The following is a 14,693-nucleotide window of genomic DNA, read 5'->3' on the forward strand; positions in this document are numbered from 1 at the left end:
TGTTTCTACGCAGCGCATTTTTATGTAAAAATGACACCTGTTTATTCTGTAGGTCAATACGATTTAAAGGATACCCTACTTATATAGGTTTGATTTCGGAAACCACACCCCTCACGTAATGTAATAAGGGGTACAGTGAGCATTTACACCCCACAGGTGTCTGACAGATTTTTGGAACAGTGGTCCGTGAAAATTTAATTTTTAATTTTAATTGCCCACTGTTCCAAAGATCTGTAAAACGCCAGTGGGGTGTTAATACTCACTGCACCCCTTATTAAATTCTGTGAGGGGTGTAGTTTCCAAAATGGGGTCACATGGGGGGGGAGTCCACTATTCTGGCACCACGGGGGGCTTTGTAAACTCACATGGCCCCCCGACTTCCATTCCAAACAAATTCTCTCTCCAAAAGCTCAATGGCGCTCCTCCTCTTCTGAGCATTGTAGTGCACACATGGGGTATTTCCATACTCAGAAGAAATGGGGTTACAAATTTTGGGGGTCATTTTCTCCTAGTGCCCCTTGTAAAAATGTGAAATTTGGGGAAAAACATTTTTTTTTCATTTACACATCCAACTTTAACAAAAAGTTGTCAAATACCTGTGGTGTGTTAAGGCTCCCTTGTTGTGTTCCTTAAGGGGTGTAGTTTCCCCCAAAAAATATGCCATGTGTTTTTTTTTTTTTTTTTGCTGTTCTGGCACCACAGGGGCTTCCTAAATGCGACATGCCCCCCAAAAACCATTTCAGCAAAATCTGCATTGTAGTTCGCCCCCAGACCATTTTACGTCCTAACATGGGGTATTTCCATACTCAGAAGAGATGGGGTTTCAAATTTTGGGGGGCATTTTCTCCCATTACCCTTTATAAAAATTGTAAATTTGGGGGGAAAAACTGCACTTTAGTGAAAAACTTTTAAATTTACACATCCGACTTTAACGAAAAAGTTGTCAAACACCTGTGGGGTGTTAAGGGTCACTGGACCCCTTGTTACGTGCCTTGAGGGGTGTAGTTTCCAAAATGGTATGCCATGTGGGGGTTTTCTAGTGTTCTGGCACCATAGGGGCTTCCCAAATGTGACATGCCCCCCAAAAACTATTTCAGAAAAACTCACCTCCAAAATCCCATTGTTGCTCCTTCCCTTCTGAGCCCTCTACTGCGCCCGCCGAAGACATGACATACACATGAGGTATTTCCTTACTCGAGGGAAATTGGGTTACAAATTTTGGAGGACTTTTTCTCCTATTACTCCTTGTAAAAATTCAAACACTGGGACTACAAGAACATGCAAGTGTAAAAAATGAAGATTTTGAATTTTCTCCTTCACTTTGCTGCTATTCCTGTGAAACACCTAAAGGGTTAACACACTTACTGAATGTCATTTTGGATTCTTTGAGGGGTGCAGTTTTTCTAATGGGGTCATTTGTGGGGTATTTCTAATATGAAGTCCCTTCAAATACACTTCAAAACTGAACTGGTCCCTGAAAAATTCTGATTTAAAAAATGTTGTGGAAAATTGCTGCTGAACTTTGAAGCCCTCTGGTGTCTTCCAAAAGTAAAAACATGTCAACTTTATGATGAAAATATAAAGTAGACATATTGTATATGTGAAGCAATATATAATTTATTTGGAATGTCTGTTTTCCTTACAAGTAGAGAGCTTCAAAGTTAGAAAAATGCAAAATTTAAAAAATTTTCATCAAAGTTTGAAATTTTTCACCAAGAGATGATGCAAGTATCGACAAAAATTTACCACTAACATGAAGTAGAATATGTCACGAAAAAACAATCTCTGAATCAGAATGAAAAGTAAAAGCATCCCAGAGTTAATGTTTAAAGTGACAGTGGTCAGATGTGCAAAAAATGGCCGGCTCCTTAAGGTGAAAATGGGCTGGGTCCTTAACCCCTTAAGGACCAGGCCATTTTACACCTTAGGACCAGAGCGTTTTTTGCACATCTGACCACTGTCACTTTAAACATTAATAACTCTGGAATGCTTTTAGTTATCATTCTGATTCTGAGATTGTTTTTTCGTGACATATTCTACTTAAACATAGTGGTAAAATTTTGTGGTAACTTGCATCCTTTCTTGGTGAAAAATCCCAAAATTTGATGAAAAATTTGAAAATTTAGCATTTTTCTAACTTTGAAGCTCTCTGCTTGTAAGGAAAATGGATATTCCAAATAAAAAAAATTTATTCACATATACAATATGTCTACTTTATGTTTGCATCATAAAATTGACGTGTTTTTACTTTTGGAAGACACCAGAGGGCTTCAAAGTTCAGCAGCAATTTTCCAATTTTTCACAAAATTTTAAAACTCACAATTTTTCAGGGACCAGTTCAGGTTTGAAGTGGATTTGAAGGGTCTTCATCTTAGAAATTCCCCACAAATGACCCCATTATAAAAACTGCACCCCCCAAAGTATTCAAAATGCCATTCAGTCAGCGTTTTAACCCTTTAGGTGGTTCACAGGAATAGCAGCAAAGTGAAGGAGAAAATTCACAATCTTAATTTTTTTTACACTCGCATGTTCTTGTAGACCCAATTTTTGAATTTTTGCAAGGGGTAAAAGGAGAAAATTTATACTTGTGTTTGTAGCCCAATTTCTCTCGAATAAGCACATACCTCATATGTCTATGTAAAGTGTTCGGCGGGCGCAGTAGAGGGCTCAGAAGCGAAGGAGCGACAAGGGGATTTTTGAGAGTACGTTTTTCTGAAATGGTTTTTGGGGGGCATGTTGCATTTAGGAAGCCCCTATGGTGACAGAACAGCAAAAAAAAACACATGCCATACCATTCTGGAAACTAGACCCCTTGAGGAACGTAACAAGGAATTAAGTGAGCCTTAATACCCCACAGGTGTTTCACGACTTTTGCATATGTAAAAAAAAAAAAAATTTCCACTAAAATGTGTGTTTCCCCCCAAATTTCAAATTTTTGCAAGGGTTAATAGCAGAAAATACCCCCCCAAAATTTGTAACTCCATCTCTTCTGAGTATGGAGGTACCCCATAAGTTGACCTGAAGTGCACTACGGGCGAACTACAATGCTCAGAAGAGAAGGAGTCATATTTGGCTTTTTGAGAGCAAATTTTGCTCGGGGGGCATGTTGCATTTAGGAAGCCCCTATGGTGCCAGAACAGCAAAAAAAAAAAAAAAAACACATGCCATACCATTTTGGAAACTAGACCCCTTGAAGAACGTAACAAGGAATAAAGTGAGCCTTAATACCCCACAGGGGTTTCACCAAAATGTGTGCTTCCCCCCAAATTTCACATTTTTGCAAGGGTTAATAGCAGAAAAGACCCCCCAAAATTTGTAACCCCATCTCTTCTGAGTATGGAAATACCCATTGTGTGGACGTCAAGTGCTCTGCTGGCGCACTACAATGCTCAGAAGAGGAGCGCCATTGAGCTTTTGGGAAAAAAATTGTTTGGAATGGAAGTCAGGGGCCACGTGCGTTTACAAAGCCCCCCGTGGTGCCAGAACAGTGGACCCCCCCCCCCCACATGTGACCCTATTTTGGAAACTACACCCCTCACAGAATTTAATAAGGGGTGCAGTGAGTATTTACACCCCACTGGCGTTTGAAAGATCTTTGGAACAGTGGGCTGTGCAAATGAAAAATTAAATTTTTCATTTTCACGGACCACTGTTCCAAAAATCTGTCAGACACCTGTGGGGCGTAAATGCTCACTGTACCCCTTATTACATTACGTGAGGGGTTTAGTTTCCAAAATGGGATCACATGTGTGTATTTATTTTTTTGCGTTTATGTCAGAACCGCTGTAAAATCAGCCACCCCTGTGCAAATCACCAATTTAGGCCTCAAATGTACATGGTGCGCTCTCACTCCTGAGCCTTGTTGTGCGCCCGCAGAGCATTTTATGGCTACATATGGGGTATTTCTGTACTCAGGAGAAATTGCGTTACAAATTTTGGGGGTCTTTTTTTCCTTTTAACGCTTGTGAAAATAAAAAGTATAGGGCAACACCAGCATGTTAGTGTAATTTTTTTTTTATTTTTTTACACTAACAAGCTGGTGTAGCCCCAACTTTTCCTTTTCATAAGGGGTAAAAGGAGGAAAAAAAAATTTGTAGTGAAGTTTCTCCCGAGTACGGCGATACCGCATATGTGGCCCTAAACTGTTTCCTTGAAATACGACAGGGCTCCAAAGTGAGAGCTCCATGCGCATTTGAGGACTAAATTAGGGATTTGCATAGGGGTGGACATAGGGGTATTCTGCGCCAGTGATTCCCAAACAGGGTGCCTCCAGCTGTTGCTAAATTCCCAGCATGCCTGGACAGTCAGTGGCTGTCCGGAAATGTTGGGAGTTGTTGTTTTGCAACAGCTGGAGGCTCCGTTTTGGAAACACTGCCATACAATACGTTTTTTTTTTATTGGGGGGGGGGACAGTGTAAGGGGGTGTATATGTAGTGTTTTACTCTTTATTATGTGTTAGTGTAGTGTTTTTAGGGTACATTCACACTGGCAGGTTACGGTGAGTTTCCCGCTAGGAATTTGCGCTGCGGCGAAAAATTTGCCGCAGCCCAAACTTGAAGCAGGAAACTTACTGTAAACCTGCCTGTGTGAATGTACAAGAAATAAAGTTCTCTCAGCTCACCTCCTCCACGGTCTGCAAGGACCCGAGCCCGGCCAGGCTTGAAACTTGTAGGTAAATGAAGAAAAGTAGTCCAGCAGTCCCTTAAAACGTAGATCCTTTATTTCACTTTTCTTTAAAAGTACAGAGCACACACCATCCACCTTCACCTGGTCAGCAAACAACTCCTATGGACGCGTTTCGAACGCATGCGCGTTCTTGATCACCACACCACCTGTGTGTTCCTCACCTCCTAAATACCAAGTTCAAGAGGGAGGAGCACCAGCTTCAAGAAGACTTGTGTAAAACACAATTTGTGTACTTTAAAACTTCTTACAAAAACAGGTAACTATTAAAACTTACTATTGCATGAAAAAATGAATGAGACAGAGGAAAAACTGTGTTGTCAAATTCTGCTCGGTGTGTTTTCTGAATCAACCAGTTAAGGTTATACGTGTTCTACACCGACAGCAGAATTGACAGCAATCGCACTGTGTGTTCTGGTTCTGAAAAATCCCTATGATTTCATTCACGATAGTTTACTTGATAAAATGTTTTTTAATAATGCAACATTAATTCCTTCCGTATATTCAGACCGTGCGGTATTCTGGTGCACAGAGTGTACTGCCAGAAGGCCTCACGGTTGAACAATTTTCTTTGTATGTCACCACCTCTTATGGGTTTTTTCACCTTCTCAATGCCATATGCTATGAAATTATTTGTATTTCCATTATGTGCCTGTGCAAAATGTGTGGATGCACCCGATTTATTTCTATTACTTTCCATTTTGACCGCGTCGTATAGGTGCTCGCGGATCCTGATTTTTAAGGGACGTGAAGTGCATCCTACATATTTTAAATTGCAGGCAGTGCATTCAATTGCATACACGACATTTGTCGTATTGCAATTGATGTACTGTTTGATATCATATCTGTGGTTATCTGTACTGTCAGCAAAATCTTTGCAAACCCTGGCAACATTGCATAGTTTGCACCGATTTGCTCCACACTTGAAGAAACCTTTGTTACTTAACCATGTATTCACACACTGCGTTTCTGAGATGACTAGGCTCGGGGATAGACTATCCTTTAAATTGCTAGCTTTTTTTGGCACTACAGCCACTCCTTGTGCCAAAAGACCTGCCAAGATCTCATCTTCCTTTAAAAGGTGCAGGTTTTTGTAGATTAAACCACGAATGTTTTTGAAATATGGATTGTGTGTGATTGCAAGTACCGGTTTTTGTGTTGTATTATTGTACATTGTTTTCTTTTTATTTGTCACAAGATTTTCTCGATTTTTGTTTTGGACAATTTTCATGGCTCTATTAAATTGTGTGTGGCTGTAGCCTCTTTTCATAAGCCTGTCCTTTAATTGTTTTTCCTCTTCCTGGAATGTGGAATGTGAAGTGCAATTACGTTTTAACCTGGTAAGTTCTCCGACTGGAATGGCTCTTATGGTTTGTATGGGATGGTTACTATTGGCCCGTAAAATGGTGTTTCCTGATGTAGGTTTGCGATATGTAGAGCTTTGTATTGTCTGTCCTGGTATACCTGTGAGCTGTAAATCCAAAAAATTAACTGTGACTAAATCAACATGTTGTGTGAACCTCAAATTGAACTGGTTGTCATTTAAGTATTCCATGTACAGTGGTATGGAAGACATATCTCCTCTCCAAATAAGGAGAAGGTCATCTATGAATCTTCCATACCACTGTACATGGGTGGCAAAGGGATTATGGCTTGAGAAGATAGTGGTCTCTTCCCAATAAGACATGGTGAGGTTAGCCAATGAGGGGGAATGTCTAGCCCCCATTGACACCCCACTGCACTGAATGTAAAATTGGTTGTCGAAATTGAAAAAGTTATGTGACATTAAAAACCATGTAACTTGTTTAATAAATTCACACAAATCGCTTGTATAGTTGCTGTGACAATCTAGATGGTGTTCTAAGGCTCTCATGGCCACCGGCCAGGGTATGCAAGTATATAACGATACCACATCGCAAGTGAGCCAACACCATCCAGACTGCCACTGCAAATCTCTCAAATTATGCAATACATCCCTAGAGTCTTGTAGGTACCCCGGCACACGGCGGACAAGTGGCTGAAGCATTTGATCCAGCCAGAGAGATAATCTCTCTAGCAAGGATCCTCGGCTGGATACAATAGGGCGCATCGGGGGTGGCAGCACTCCCTTGTGCATTTTAGGTAAGGTGTACAGGATGGGCATAACAGGATTATCACCCAGAAGGTACTCTTTTTCTCTCTCACTGAGCACTTTTAAAGCTATTCCCTCACTTAGAATAATATTTAACTCTTTGGTGAATTTGGCAGTTGGATCTGCACTTAGTTTACCATATATTTGGTCATCAGATAGCATTTTTTGTATCTGTGTTATGTAATCTTTCTTATTCATAACAGTTACCATGCCCCCCTTATCTGACATTCGAATAACAATCGATTTGTCTTCTTGGAGGTCTTTTAAAGCTAATCTGTGTACTTTGCTTAAATTATTGTTCTTGTGACTGTTTGTGTTTAATTCTGTTTGTAAGTCCGTGAGATCTCTTTCTATGGCTTCCTGAAATTTGTCCATTCCTTCTGTTCTCGCTTGTACCGGATAGAAATATGGATTTTTGATTTTGTGATGTTTATTTTTCTCAATGTCCCTTGTTTGCTCTTCATTTTCCATGTTGAGATCCTCAAGTGCCTTTAGTGCCAACTGTTCAGAAAACATTAGTGTGGAATATGAGTTGCTGATTTGTTGATCCTGTACCAAGTTTGATTCATCCTCTGGATTATGAAAATGACGTTTGACTGCTAGATTCCGAACAAATTTATTGATTTCTGTTAGAGTGTGGAAAACATTGAAATTATTGGTGGGTGCAAAATTTAAACCAAGGGCTAATACTTCGATGTGTTCTGGGCTTAAATCCTTTGATGATAGGTTTAGGACGCTGCTTTTTTCACCCTGCTCCGGGTCTGTAGCGTTTGTTCTGCGATTTCTTCTTCTATGTTTGCGTCCGGCCCGTCTGTTTTTTTTCCTTTTTTGCCCTTCCAGTTTTTTGATTTATGTTGATAGGGGATGTTTCTTTTGAATTGTGACGTGGAACTTTCTGATCCTGTACTTTCTGCATCATCTGTATCTACTTCTGTGGAACTGAAGGTTACTTTAGGATGATTACGCGGCTTCCTTTTATATCCACCTCTTTTTAGGATAGATCTGGGAACATTCTCATTTTTTTCCCATTTGTGCCAATCATATACTTGATTTAACGTGTAATCCTTGGTGTCCCTTTTATATTTGACTTTTTTCGTTTCCATGATAAAATTCTCAAGCTTCTCCACTCTATCATTGATTTTTTCCAGAAATAAATCATAGTCCGGTAAGTTTTTGTATTTTTCCACTTCTTCTTTAGTTTTGTCTATGTCAATTTTCAGATCATCCAGTTTAATTGCTTCATATTTAGTGATGACATTAATAAGAGTTTTTGAACATACCGTGAGTGCCTGGTTCCACTCCTGCAACATCTCATCACAGTAAATTGTGGTTGGGATTTTTTTTACTCTTAATCCTCTCGGTATCATCTCTTGACTCAGATAATTGCTTAGAGTTGCTTGATCCCACCAAACTCTTGTTTCCTGTGAGAGTAATTTTTCCAAATCATGCAATAGTACTTTAAAATTCACCTCCGTTTGCTCCTGCTGTGCAGACGAGGAGAACAATTCAGCAGCTTTTTCTTTGCGATTGCGTTTGTTCTGCTGTCCCGTCGCCATATTATAGCAGTATGTGCTTTTTGCCTTGTTGGCTGGCAATAAGGAGGAGAGAAAATGGAGTGTTTGTGCTGGCGTCTTCAGTGAGGTGTGTGGTGCTCTGGTGTATGGAAATTTGATGTGAGTGTGGTCTTCAGAGGGAGCTCGAAAGTCAGCCAAAATGCATAACAAATGAATAAGAAATAAAGTTCTCTCAGCTCACCTCCTCCACGGTCTGCAAGGACCCGAGCCCGGCCAGACTTGAAACTTGTAGGTAAATGAAGAAAGGTAGTCCAGCAGTCCCTTAAAACGTAGATCCTTTATTTCACTTTTCTTTAAAAGTACAGAGCACACACCATCCACCTTCACCTGGTCAGCAAACAACTCCTATGGACGCGTTTCGAACGCATGCGCGTTCTTGATCACCACACCACCTGTGTGTTCCTCACCTCCTAAATACCAAGTTCAAGAGGGAGGAGCACCAGCTTCAAGAAGACTTGTGTAAAACACCATTTGTGTACTTTAAAACTTCTTACAAAAACAGGTAACTATTAAAACTTACTATTGCATGAAAAAATGAATGAGACAGAGGAAAAACTGTGTTGAACCAGTACACACAGTGCGATTGCTGTCAATTCTGCTGTCGGTGTAGAACACGTATAACCTTAACTGGTTGATTCAGAAAACACACCGAGCAGAATTTGACAACACAGTTTTTCCTCTGTCTCATTCATTTTTTCATGCAATAGTAAGTTTTAATAGTTACCTGTTTTTGTAAGAAGTTTTAAAGTACACAAATGGTGTTTTACACAAGTCTTCTTGAAGCTGGTGCTCCTCCCTCTTGAACTTGGTATTTAGGAGGTGAGGAACACACAGGTGGTGTGGTGATCAAGAACGCGCATGCGTTCGAAACGCGTCCATAGGAGTTGTTTGCTGACCAGGTGAAGGTGGATGGTGTGTGCTCTGTACTTTTAAAGAAAAGTGAAATAAAGGATCTACGTTTTAAGGGACTGCTGGACTACTTTTCTTCATTTACCTACTGTGTGAATGTACCCTGTACGTTCACATGGGGGGGCAAACCTCCAGCTGTTTCAAAACTACAACTCCCAGCATGACAGACTGTGCATGCTGGGAGTTGTACTTTTGAAACAGCTGGAGACACACTGGTTGGAAAACCTTCAGTTAGGTTCTGTTACCTAACTCAGTATTTTACAACCAGTGTGCCTCCAGCTGTTGCAAAACTACAACTCCCAGCATGTACTGATCGCCGAAGGGCATGCTGGGAGATGTAGTTATGCAATTGCTGGAGGTACGCAACTACAACTCCCAGCATGCCGAGACAGCTGATTGCTGTTTGAACATGCTGGGATTTGCAGTTTTGCAACATCTGGAGGGCTACAGTTTTAGAGAACACTGCAAAGTGATCTCCAAACTGTGGTCCTCCAGCTGTTGCAAAACTACAACTCCCAGCATGCCCTGACAGCAAACAGTTGTTTTGGGTATGCTAGGAGTTGTAGTTTTGCAAGATCTGGAGGGCTACAGTTTAGGGACCACTATATAGTGGTCTCAAACTGTAGCCCTCCAGCTGTTGCAAAACTACATATTCCAGCATGCCCAAACAGCTGTCTGGGCATGCTGGGAGTTGTAGTTTTGCAACATCTGGAGGGCTACAGTTAGAGACCACTGTATAATGGTCTCAAACTGTACCCTCCAGATGTCGCTAGGCAACTCACCGGCCTCCGTCGGATCCAGACGCACGTCATCGCCGCCCGCCGATCTCCGACGCCCGCAGCGTCCGTCGCCCGCCCGGATCGGTAAGTGGATCCTTGGCGCCGGTCCCTGTCGTTTCCCCGTCCTTCCCCGCCTATTGTGGGAGGGCAGGACGGGGAAAACGAAAGTTAACCCCCCTGCCCCCGATCTGCTATTGGTGGTCGCGTCTAGACCCGTGCCACCTCACTCCTATGGCTTCAGGGGGATTCTGGGTGTCTTAGACACCCGCGATCACCCTTACATTCCAGGTCACCGGGTCACTATAGACCCGTAATGACCCGGAATCGCGCAAATCGCAAGTGTGAATTCACTTGCGATTTTCTGCGATCGCGGACTGGGGGGGGGGGGGGGGGGCATTTGCACGGAATGCCTGCTGAATGATTTCAGCAGGCATCCCGGTCCGATTCCCGCCCGGCACACGGCGGGGACCAGAACTGCCCATGATGTAACTGTACGTCCTTGGTCCTGTAGGGGTTAAAGGGGTAGTCCAGTGGTGAAAAACGTATCCCCTATCCTAAGGATAGGGGATAAGTTTGAGATCGCGGGGGGTCCGACCGCTGGGGCCCCCTGCAATCTCTCTGTATGGGGCCCCGGCTCTCCGCCCAGATAGCGGGTGTCGACCCCGGAAGGGAAGCGGCGTCCGACACGCCCCCTCAATACATCTCAATGGCAGAGCCGGAGATTGCCGAAGGCAGCGCTTCGGCTCTGCCATAGAGTTGTATTGAGGGGGCGTGTCGGCCGCCGCCTCGTGCGGAGGTCGACACGCCCCCTTCCCGCGGGCTGTCGGGGCTCCGTACAGGAGATCGCAGGGGGCCCCAGCGGTCGGACCCCCCGCGATCTGCAACTTATCCCCTATCCTTAGGATAGGGGATAAGTTGTTCACCACTGAGTCACCACTGGACTACTCCTTTAACCCCTTCCCGACCTATGACATACCTGTACGTCATGGGTGGCAAGGTGTTCCCGACCCATGACATACAGGTACGTCATGAACATTTTTGCTGCTACTCGCGGCACCCCGCAGCGCCCGGAAAGATGGTGGCTATCACTGATAGCCAGCCATCTTACCATGCGACCACGGGGGGGTTTCATCCCCCACCCCCCCCAGCGATCGCTGCTATCAGCTGGTCAAATCTGACTAGCTGATAGCAGCGCGGTGTGTGAGTCCCGATCACGGGGATCGGGACACACACCGCTCTGCTAAGTGTCCCTGACCCGCACCCCGGCGTCACTTACCCGTCCGAGCGGTGTCCCGAGCGGTCCCGGCGCGAGCGGCGTCCCCCAGGCGGTCCCGGCGGCGCTGCGTCCCGGAGGTGAGTTTCCGGCAGTAGTGCGGCATCTTCATTGGCAGCAGTGAGATCGCCGTAAAGCGATCTCACTGCTGCCTCTGAGAGTTTCAAAACTGCAACTCCCAGCATGCCCAGACAGCCTTTGGCTTTCTGGGCATGCTGGGAGTTGTAGTTTTGCAACATCTGGAGGTCCTCCGTTTGGAGACCATAGTATAATGGTCTCCAATCTGTGCTCTTCCAGATGTTGCAAAACTACAAATCTCAGCATGCTCAGTCTGTCCAGGCATGCTGGGAGTTGGTTATGTAACATCTGGAAGAGCACAGATTGGAGACCATTATACAGTGGTCTCCAAACTGTGGACCTCCAGATGTTGCAAAACTACAACTCCCAGCATGCCCAGACTGCCCAAGCATGCTGGAAGTTGTAGTTCGGCAACATCTGATCCTTCAGATATTGCCGAACTACAACTTCCAGCATGCCTGGGCAGTCTGGGCATGCTGGGAGTTGTAGTTTTGCAACAACTGGAGGCACACTAGTTGGGAAACTGTCCGTTTCCTTCCTCAGTGCCTCCAGCTGTTGCAATTGTTGCAAAACTATAACTCCCAGCATGCACTGACAGGCCATGCATGCTGGGAGTTGTAGTTTTGCAAAAGCTGGAGGAACACTGGTTTGGAAACACTAAGTTTGGTTGCAAAACGCTTGAAAGTTTATTACTTAACTTAGTGTTTCCAAACCAGTGTTCCTCCAGCTGTTGCAAAACTACAACTCCCAGCATGCACGGACAGCCAAAGGGCACGCTCGGAGTTTACAGCTGGATGTTGGCCCCCTCCCCCCAATGTGAATGTACAGGGTACACTCACATGGGCGGAGGTTTAAAGTGAGTGCTGCAAGTTTGAGATGGCGCAAATTTTGCGCTGCAGCTCAAACTTCCAGCGGCAAACTTGCTGTGAACCTCTGCCCATGTGACTGTACCCTAAAAACACTACACTACACTAACACTAACCTAAAATAAAAAGTAAATAACACTACATATACACATACCCCTACACAGCCCCCCTCCCCCAAAAAAATGAAAAACGTCTGGTACGCTACTGTTTCCAAAACGGAGCCTCCAGCTGTTGCAAAATAATAACTCCCAGTATTACCGGACAGCCACTGACTGTCCAGGCATGCTGGGAGTTTAGCAACAGCTGGAGGCACCCTGTTTGGGAATCATTGGCATAGAATACCCCTATGTCCACCCCTATGCAAATCCCTAATTCAGGCCTCAAATGCGCATGGCGCTCTCTCACTTTGGAGCCCTGTCGTATTTCAGGGCAACAGTTTTGGGACACATATGGGGTATCGCCGTACTCGGGAGAAATTGCCTTACAAATTTTGTGGGGCTTTTTCTTCTTTAACCCCTTATGAAAAAGTGAAGTTGGGGTCTACACCAGCATGTTAGTGTAAAAAAATAAATTTTTTACACTAACATGCTGGTGTTGCCCTATACTTTTCATTTTCACAAGAGGTAAAAGGGAAAAAAGACCCTCTAAATTTGTAATGCAATTTCTCCCGACTACGGAGATACCCCATATGTGGGCGCAAAGTGCTCTGGGGGCGCACAACAAGGCCCAGAAGGGAGAGTGCACCATGTACATTTGAGGCGATTTGCACAGGGGTGGCTGATTGTTACAGCAGTTCTGACAAACGCAAAACAATAAATATCCATATGTGACCCCATTTTGGAAACTACACCCCTCACGGAATGTAATAAGGGGTGCAGTGAGCATTTACACCCCACTGGTGTCTGACAGATTTTTGGAACAGTGGTCTGTGAAAATGAAAAATAAAATTTTTGATTTACACAGTCCACTGTTTCAAATATCTGTCAAACGCCAGTGGGGTGTAAATGCTCTCTGCACCCCTTATTAAATTCTATGAGGGGTATAGTTTCCAAAATAGGGTCACATGTGGGGGGGGGGTCCACTGTTCTGGCACCATAGGGGCTTCCTAAATGGGACATGCCCCCCAAAAACCCTTTCAGAAAAACTCACTCTCCAAAATCCCATTGTCGCTCCTTCCCTTCTGAGCCCTCTACTGCGCCCGCCGAACACTTTACATACGCATATGAGGTATTTCGTTACTCGAGAGAAATTGGGTTACAAATTTTAGGGTGATTTCTCTCCTTTTACATTCTCTCCAAGAACATGCAAGTGTAAAAAATGAAGATTTTGAATTTTCTCCTTCACTTTGCTGCTATTCCTGTGAAACACCTAAAGGGTTAACACACTTACTGAATGTCATTTTGAATACTTTGAGGGGTGCAGTTTTTATAATGGGGTCATTTATGGGGTATTTCTTATATGAAGACCCTTAAAATCCACTTCCAACCTGAACTGGGCCCTGAAAAATTCCGATTTTGAAAATCTTGAGAAAAATTGGAAAATTGCTGCTGAACTTTGAAGCCCTCTGGTGTCTTCCAAAAGTAAAAACTTGTCAATTTTTTTATGCAAACACAAAGTAGACATATTGTATATGTGAATCAATATGTAATTTATTTGGAATATCCATTTTCCTTTCAAGCAGAGACTTTCAAAGTTAGAAAAATGCTAAATTTTCATGACATTTTTAGATTTTTTTTACCAAGAAAGGATGCAAATATCAGTGAAATTTTACCAATAACATAAAGTAGAATATGTCACGAAAAAACAATCTCGGAATCAGAATGATAAGTAAAAGCATCCCAGAGTTATTAATGTTTAAAGTGACAGTGGTCAGATTTTCAAAAAATGCCCAGGTCATGAAGGTGAAAATGGGCTGGGTCATGAAGGGGTTAAGGGGTACTCTGGTGGAAAACTTTTTATTTTATTTTAATGAACTGGTGCCAAAAAGTTAAACAGGTTTGTTAATTACTTCGATTAAAAAATCTTAATCCTTCCAGTACTTATTAGCTGCTGAATACTACAGAGGAAATTCTTTTCTTTTTGGAACAAAGTGCTCTCTGCTGACATCCCGAGCACAGTACTCTCTTCTGACATCTCTGTCCATTTTAAGAACTGTCCAGAGTAGGAGAGAATCCACATAGAAAACATATGCTGCTCTGGCAGTTCCTAAAATGGACAGAAATGTCAGCAGAGAGCACTGTGCTCGTGATGTCAGCAGAGAGCTCTGTGTTCCAAAAAGAAAATAATTTCCTCTGTAGTATTCAGCAGCTAATAAGTACTAGAAGGATTAAGATTTTTTAATAGAAGTAATTTACAAATCGGTTTAACTTCCTGGCACCAGATGATTTAAAAAAATAAAAA

This window comes from Hyla sarda, chromosome 4 (assembly GCF_029499605.1).
Source record: "Hyla sarda isolate aHylSar1 chromosome 4, aHylSar1.hap1, whole genome shotgun sequence".
NCBI classification, from domain to species: Eukaryota; Metazoa; Chordata; class Amphibia; order Anura; family Hylidae; genus Hyla; species Hyla sarda.